Source organism: Primulina eburnea, chromosome 9 (assembly GCF_022965805.1).
Source record: "Primulina eburnea isolate SZY01 chromosome 9, ASM2296580v1, whole genome shotgun sequence".
In the NCBI taxonomy this organism is placed as follows: domain Eukaryota; kingdom Viridiplantae; phylum Streptophyta; class Magnoliopsida; order Lamiales; family Gesneriaceae; genus Primulina; species Primulina eburnea.
In genome coordinates this window covers 22,541,316-22,550,939 of record NC_133109.1, presented here as the reverse complement: position 1 = coordinate 22,550,939, position 9,624 = coordinate 22,541,316, and positions in this window count along the sequence as shown.

Genomic DNA, 9,624 nt, shown 5'->3' with positions numbered 1-9,624 from the left:
TATATATATATATATATATATATATATATATATATATATATATATCAGGAAAAAATATATAATAAGAACAACTAGATTTTGAATCAATGGATTTTCTATCTTTTGATTAGTTTGGCTCGTTTGTCTGTCTGCATTTTGTAAACCATTTTTCTGAGCATTTATCTGTATTCCAACTCCATGAGAGAAATCGTTGCCATAAATTGAAACATTTATTAACCTGTGAGGATATGGAGTTGAGACTCTCACTAGGAATTTCTGAAGGCCGTGTACATTTAACTACCTGAAATAATCTTTGAATTGATCATCTCAAATTATTTCATAAATTATAATTATGATGATCTTGATATAATTTTGACAGTTTTCAAATTTAATTTAAACACTTAGATATTTCTGATTACATATCTATTTAAATTAATCAATATGTTTTGTATTGATATTAACGCTTAAATTGCAAGGGACTAGCAATAAGCTGGTTGGGAGGTGTGATAAACATAAAAATTGTACATTAATTAAATGTTTTATAATATAAATATATAGTTTTTGTTTTATTAAATGTTTAAATATTATATGTTTTATAATAAATTGTATAAAATATAAGTTATTGTGTAATTATATGTTTTTACTATTTTTTATAGTTTCGATAAAACAAGAATAAACTTGGTGTTGCAAATGGGATTAAGATGATTCTTGGACCTGTAGAAATTTGATGTTAATATCTACAATATTGGTGGCAAGCATGAGATAAAAATCTTCTCACAAGTGGGATCAAATTAAGCAACAATTAAAGTTACCAAAAGAGTGGCAGTTTTACCATGCTCTAGTATTTTGACCATATCTCTCAAATTACTTGGTCAAATGGTGTGAAAAAAATACCACAACTCAACAACTCAGATATCTACATGTTTTATTTTATGTGGAAAAAAAAATTCGGATGGCAAGATTTTCAAAAATGATGTGCATTAAAATATAATTTCTTGGAATACCAATGAAGACTTATGTGTAAAAAATAATATTTTATTTGTGGTTGTCTCCCCAAATTTGGCTATAAATAGGGGTGCATTGTAATGAATTGAGATATCCCTCATTCTATGAACAAACCTTTGAGTTCATAATATTTCTCTCTATACTTTTCCTTTATTTCTTTATTTAAATATAATTAGCATGTTAATTTCATATTCAAAGTTTTACAGTTTGAATAATGAATATCTAACTTCCTAAAGTTGAGTGAAGGAAACTCTTGGCATGTTAATAAGGTTACTAAAAGGTAAGAATCTATGTTTTATATTATTTAATCATTATTTATTGTTTATGTTATATTTATATTTTTAAGCATTTTTATACCCGACTTATAAGTGGGAGTTTTGATTTATTGTTGCTATATGTTACGCTAAATTCTTGGAACCATTTAAATGTTAGTTTGGTATTACCAACTATTTAAAGTGGATGCCTTGATTTATTATTTATTAATATATTATAATATTAAATTACTTGGAACCATTTAAATGTTTGTTTGGTTTTACCAACCATTTAAAGTGGGAACCTTGATTTACTATACATAAATATATCATAATATTAATTTCTTGGTACCATTTAAATGTTAGTTTGGTTTTACCAACCATTTAAAGTGGGTACCTTGATTTAGTGTTTACAAATATATATATAGCACAATAAATACTTGACAACATTTATAAGTTTTGGTATATAATATATACTTACAAGATAATAATATATAACATTAATATAAATATGATTATTTAATATATTGCAACCATTTTATTAAGTGGATTTCAATAATGTTCGTTAATGTTAACTTTATTAAAATAACAAGAGTGGATCCTTTAATCTCAACTACTTAAATTAAAATTTGAACAATTAAAAATTACCAATTAAAGATTCAAACAACTAAAAAAAATAAATAAATAAAAAGACATTGTAGTGGACTTGTAATTACCTTAGCTTCCTCGTGGATACGATATTCGAACTCATCGAATTATACTACTTGTGGACAACCTGCTCTTGGGAGTGCAAAAATCAAAGTCGCAACAAGTTTTTGGCGCCGTTGCCGGGGAAGTATAATAAAATTTCAAGTCTATTTAATTTTGTTTATAGTTTATTTTTCTTTATTTGAATTTTTATTGCTTTTGTGTGTTTTTATTCTTTTGTATTTGCATTTGCATGAGCATTTCACGTACACTTAGTGGTCGACTCATTCGAAATAACCCTTTATTTTTACGAAACATGGCGGAAGAACCCATCCAAAAAAATGAAGATGAAATTCAATCTCAACATTATCATGATAGACGAAGAACACTTAGAGATCACATGAATCCTACACGTACTAGTGCACCTTCATGTCTAGTTTTTCCCCCGATGCATCTCATTTCAATTTTAAGCCTGGTATTATCCAACTTTTACCCAATTTTCATGGCTTAGATTCTGAAAATCCATATATGCATTTACGAGAGTTTGAAGAAGTGTGCAACACATATAATGATCTAAATTGTAGCATGAACACCATTCAACTTAAGCTTTTTCTTTTTTCTTTAAAAGATAAAGATAAAACTTGGCTACAAAATCTTAGATCGGGATCCATTCGAACTTGGGATGAATTGCAACAACAATTTTTGAAATAGTTTTTTCTATCTCATAGAACAAATTCTTTCAAAAGGCAAATCATCACTTTCACTCAAAAACAAGGAGAAACTTTTTATCAAGTTGGGATAGATACAAAGAATTGCTTAATCTTTGTCCACATCATGGTTTTGAAATTTGGAGAGTTGTTTCTCAATTTTATGAAGGCTTAACACCTAAAGATAGGAAAATGGTTGAATTTATGTGTAATGGAACATTTGAAGATAAAGATCCAAATGAGGCAATTGAGTATCTCGATTCATTAGCTGAAAATGCTCAAAATTGGGACACTATAGGTACAATCGAACCATCAAACAAGATTCAATCTCCTACATCTGGTGGAGGTATGTACACTCTCAAAGATGAACATGATCTTCAAGCTAGATTTATCTCTTTGGCAAGAAAAGTTGAGGCACTTGAATTGAAAAAAAAATGGTCAATTAAAAGCTATTCAAGAAATTGCGTGTCACATCTGTGATACAAGTGATCATTCTACAAAAGATTGTCCGACTTTTCCCTCTTTTAAAGAATGTCTCCATGAACAAGTCAATGTTTTGAACAATTTCAAAAGGTCAAATTTTGAACCATTTTCTCAAAATTATAATCCAGGTTGGCGAAATCATCCAAATTTTAGTTGGAGGAATGATAATGCTGCACAATTTTCACAACCACATTTACAAAATCAACAAAATTTTCATAATTATGTACCTTATGTTCCTCCACCTAAAAGAATTTGGAAGATACATTGAATTCTTTCAATGCAAAGCAAGAGTCTATCAATACTCAAACTGCTCAAACAATAACAGATTTGAAAGATAATCTTGCTAAATTTTCATCTGCACTTAATGTTCATGAAAAAGGTAAATTTCCTTCACAACCTCTGCCTAATCCCAAGGATCATCATTCACAAACTGGAACTTTTGGAACTCAACCAATGGATCAGGTAAAATCTGTTATTACCCTTCAAAGTTGTAAGGCTGTGGAAAAATCCATTCTGGAACCTTGTGAAAATGATGATAAATCAACTCCAAAGGGTAAGTAAGTGGAACCCATAACTTGCGAAGTGGAGGTTCAACAGACAGTGTCACCACCATTCCCTCATGCATTGAAAAATACAAAAAAAAATCAAATATGAATTCTGATATATATAATATTTTTAAACAAGTAAAAGTTAATATTCATTTATTAGATGCAATAAAACAGGTACCATCATATGCCAAATTTTTGAAAGACTTGTGCACTGTGAAAAGAAAATTGAATGTGAAAAAGAAAGAATTTTAGCCGAACAAGTAAGTGCAATCACTCAAAATAATAATACTCTGAAACACAAAGACCCTGGTTGTCCTACTATTTCATGTATTATTGGAGAACGAAAGATAAAAAATCCTTGCTTGATCTTGGAGCTAGTGTTAATTTACTTCCATATCCAGTTTTCAAGAACTCAATCTAGGCGAGTTAAAATCTACTTCGTTAACACTTTTACTTGCCGATAGATCTGTTAAAGTGCCAAGAGGTATGGTAGAACACGTATTGGTTCAAGTTGATAACTTTGTATATCCTCTCGATGTCATAGTTTTAGATACACAACCTATCGAAGCTTGTAATGCAGTTCCTGTAATTCTGGGCCGTCCATTTTTAGCAACTTCTAATGCCCTTATAAATTGCAGGAATGGAATAATGAAGTTGTCATTTGGTAACATGACCTTGGAGCTCAATGTTTTTAATCTTTGTAAGCAACCACATGACAAAGGAGATGAAAGTGAAGATGAAAATCTTATTGAAACTCTTGTGGAAGACAAAATTCAAAAAGGGAGTACTCGTGATCAATTAGATATTTGTTCAATTGAAACTGTTACAGAAAATATTGAAATTGATCTTGATGAATTAATCAGGTATCACTCGTTACCAGGATCAGAGAAAGAATTTGATGCAAAATATGAGAACAAAGACGAACCACCCATATTGGAGTTAAAACCCTTGCCAGAAGAATTGAAGTATTCATTTCTTGGAGAAGATGAAACATATCCGGTGGTAATTTCTTCCAAACTAGAAAGTGATCAAGAAGGTAAATTAGTTGATATGATTAAAAGACATAAAAATGCATTTGGTTGGACACTAAAAGATCTCAAGGGCATTAATACACTAATTTGCACTCACAAAATTCACTTAAAGAAAATGCAAAAACATCTCAACAACCACAAAGGAGATTAAATCCACACATAAAAGATGTTGTGAAAACTGAATCTCTCAAACTACTTGATGCTGGGATTATCTACCCTATTTCTGATAGTAAGTGGGTAAGCCCAACACAAATAGTTCCAAAAAAATCTGGCATCACAGTGATAAAAAATGAAAAAGGTGAATTGTTAACAAGTCGAGTCCCATCTAGTTGGCGGATGTGTATTGATTATAGAAAATTAAATGAAGCCACTAGAAAAGATCATTTTCCATTACCATTTTTGGATCAAATTTTAGAAAGAGTAGCAGTTCATCCATACTACTGTTTTCTTGATGGATATTCAGGTTATTATCAAATTCCCATTGCACTCGAAGATCAAGAAAAAACTACATTCACATGTCCTTTTGGAACATTTGCATTCAGAAGGATGCCATTTGGTTTATGCAATGCTCCAACAACATTTCAAAGATGTATGCTAAGTATTTTTTGCGACATGGTTGAAAATTGTTTGGAAATTTTCATGGATTATTTAACTGTCTTTGGGAATACATTTGATAATTGTCTTGAAAATTTAGAAAAAGTTTTAAAAAGATGCGAGGAAAAAGGTCTTATTTAAAATTGGGAAAATTGTCATTACATGATTACTTCTGGAATTGTTTTGGGACATGCCGTGTCATCTAATGAATTGAAGTTGATAAAGCAAAAGTTGATGTCATTGCCAATTTACCCTCTCCAAAAACCATTAAAGAAATTCGTTCATTTTTGGGGCATGCTGGATTTTATAGGAGGTTTATAAATGACTTTAATTTAATCTCTAAACCCATTTGTAACCTTTTAACAAAAGACACTGCATTTGAGTGGATTCAAGAATGTCAAAATGCTTTTGATAAAATTATTCTACATTTATCATCAGCTCCTATCATGCAACCTCCTGATTGGTCTTTACCATTTGAAATCATGTGCGATGCGAGTGATTATGCAGTCGGTGCAATACTGTGTAAAGAAGAAACGGTAAGCCTTATGTGATATATTATGCAAGTAGAACTTTAAACAATGCTCAAATGAATTACTCCACAACTGAAAAATAACTACTTGCTGTAATATTTGCATTAGATAAATTTCGTTCTTATTTGATTGGATCAACGACTATTGTGTTTACTGATCATTCTGCTATTAGATATTTGTTGACAAAACAGGATGCAAAGCCACGACTGATACGATGGATTTTGTTGCTCCAAGAATTTGACATTGTGATCAAAGATAAAAAAGGAACCGAGAATGTCGTAGCCGATCATTTATCGAGACTAGTAACAGGATCATCTTGTGAAATGACACCAATTAACTATAATTTTCCTGATGAACATCTATTTTCAGTTACTACTACACCTTGGTTTACTAACATAGTAAATTTTCTTGTGACAGGAAAAATGCCACCGCAATGGAGTTCCGAAGATAAAAGAAAATTTTTGAATGAGGTAAAAAAAATTTATTTGGATGATCCGTATCTGTTCAAGTATGGTCTAGATCAAATTTTTCGACGTTGCATACCCGACAATGAGGTAAGTAGTGTCATTAAATTTTGTCATTCAGAAGCATGCAGAGGACATTTTTCTTCAAAGAAAACGGCTGCAAAAATCTTGCAGTGTGGATTTTACTGGCCCACTTTGTTTAGAGACACCCACGAAATCTGCAAAATCTGTGAAAATTGTCAAAAATTGGGTGCAAATTCAAAAAGAAACATGATGCCTTTGAATTCTATCATTGAAATTGAAATCTTTGACTGTTGGAGAATTGATTTTATGGGACCTTTTCCACCGTCGTTTGGATACTTGTATATTTTAGTTGCAGTTGATTATGTTTCCAAATGGATAGAGGCAATTCCATGTCGAACAAATGATCATAAAATTGTCATCAAATTTTTAAAAGAAAATATTTTTAGTAGATTTGGAATTCCTCGAGCCATGATAAGTGATGAGGGAACTCACTTTGTTAATAAACCATTTGATTCATTAATGAAAAAATATGATATTACTCATAAAGTAACTACTCCTTATCATCCTCAAACAAATGGACAAGTTGAATTAGCTAATAAGGAGATAAAGCAAATTTTGGAAAAAACTGTTAACTCAAATAGAAAAGATTGGACTCTGCGACTTAATGATGCACTTTGGGCATATCGAACATCTTTAAAAATATCATTGAATATGTCTCCCTATAGGTTGGTTTATGGAAACATTGTCATTTGCCTGTGGAATTGGAACATAAAGCTTATTGGGCGATCAAAACTTTAAATTCAAGCATGGATGATGCCAACAAATTGCGTAAATTGCAACTTAATGAACTTGATGGACTCAGAAATGACGCGTATGAGAATTCAAGGATTTATAAAGCAAAAATCAAATCATTTCATGATAAAACAATTCTTAGAAAATCTTTTGAGATTGGTAAAAAAGTTTTGCTTTATAATTCTCGACTTCACATATTCCCAGGAAAATTACGATCAAGATGGACGGCCCATATGTTGTAAAGCATGTGTATACTTATGGAGTTGTGGATATTGAAAATCCTAAAAATGGTGATATTTTTAAAGTAAATGGACAAAGGCTTAAACCATTTTTAGAAAATGAAATCTTTCAAGAAGAGTTTATTTTCCTTTCCGATCCTTGATTTTTTTTTGTGTTGCATTTAAGTTTGTTTGTTTTTATTTCAGGTTTTCTTAATCTTTTTATTTTCCCAGTTAAATGGCGGATAACGGTACTACGTGACTCTCATAGTCGGTTAAATCAATTTCCCACAATTGCTGATACCAAAATTAAAAAAAATCATTTATTTTCTTTTCAAAATGGATGAAATTCTCTCGAAAATTTGTAAATATTTTCCCTCGGTTTCTGAAAATGTTCTAAGAAAAATTTATGCAGGAAGGTGTGAAAGATTGAGATTGCTGATGCAAAAAGGAATTCCAGAAGATATTCATCTTATAATAGAAGCTAAGGTCCGATTAGGAGGAGAAGTTCCACAATCATTGCTCATTCGGTATTTTCCTGGATTAGGAAAAAGCATTTATGCGAAAAAACGAAGGGCCAAAAGTTTAGGGGTTTGTCATAAGTGTGCAAGATGGACTTGTGACAAACGATGCAGATCTTTGGGATGTGTTTCCAATAACAGAGAAGATAAAATTGGTTTCATTAGAATGAGCTGAGTAAGGAGTCTTTAGATAACATCTTATTGACTCTTGAGACGCATTCTAGTGGACATGTGTATATTGAACTTCTCCGTTTATGGGATACAATTCCAAGATGAGCGTCATAGTCTTGGAATCCGACTAAAAAAGACCATGTTTTCCATTTATAAGAAAATTGGATGAGAAGCATATCCTCTACTCATAAAAGGCGTTGAAGCCATTTCTGGACATAAAACCAGAGGAAAATTACCAAAAAAAGAAAGTAAAAACATGGTTGGATCCTCTGCATAAACATTGAAAAATATTTGTGTATTTTGTGGGTCGAGTCCTGGAAAAAATGAAGTGTTTGTGGAAGCAGCGAATAAACTTGGAAAGATATTTGCTGAGAGAAAAATTCACTTGGTATATGGGGGAGGTAATATACGGTTAATGAGATCTGTTTCAACATCTGCTCATCTTGAAGATAGTCAGGTTTTGGGTATTATTCCTACAGCTTTAGCTGAAGGAAATATTACAGGTGTTACGATTGAGGAGGAATTAAAAGTTTCTTCTATGTATGAAAGAATCACTCAAATGATTGAAAATTATGATCTTTTATCGCACTACCAGGTGGTTTTGGTACATTAGAAGAAATTTTTCACACTATTTCTTGGGCACAACTTAATATCCATAATAAACCTGTGGGCTTGTTGAATATCAATAATTATTATGACAATTTGTTGATATTTTTGATAAAGCTGTGGAACAGAATTTCATTTCAGAAAATTTATGACGAATACTCATCTGTGCTTCGACTGCCGACCAATTACTTGATGATTTGGAAACTTTTGTTCATAAGCCTGATCCGGTGATAACAAAGATCAATTGGTCGCAATCAAGCAGTAAGAAAAGGAAGTTGGATCATTGATTCAAAAGTCGTGGATTGGTTTGCGTTTGTTTCAGTTTGTTATCTTCAATAAAATTTCAGGTGATATCTCTTTCATTATATACTCTTTATTAATAGTTATTTTGACATTAGGGACAATGTCATATTCTGATTGGGAGGAGAACAAACTTATAAAAAAAAATTAAATAATTAAAATAAAATAAAATAATATATATTATTTTAAAATACAATCATGTTTGCAAAAATGTCATACATTACATGTTTGAAAGATATAAATGAGAACATGCATTAATCTATTTAAGAATGTTTAAATTTTTATTTGAAAAAAAAAGTCAATTTTAATATTCTGATCAATATAAAAATATAATTTATGAAATCTTTTTGAGTGATTAACCATTGTGATAAAATCAGGTATTAAAGTATATGGCCCAAGATATACCTTATAAGAGTGCCTAAAATTTTAAACTCACACATATTTTGTGAGTGAGTGGAGAGGACTGAGAAAACAGCTTTCGAGCCTTTATTGATCATGAGAGAGACTATCTATTGTTTAGATCTTGAGTTCTTGTTTTGAAAAAAAAAATGATATTTCTTGAAAAAAAAAATAGAAAAATACAAAAAGAAAGATATTGAAGATCTATGTAATTTTTAAGTTATATGCTACGACCCATATATCTCTCATAAAAAAAATGGAGAGAGAAATTTATTGTACAAATTAAATAAAAATGTGGTCAATAAGCATAAACT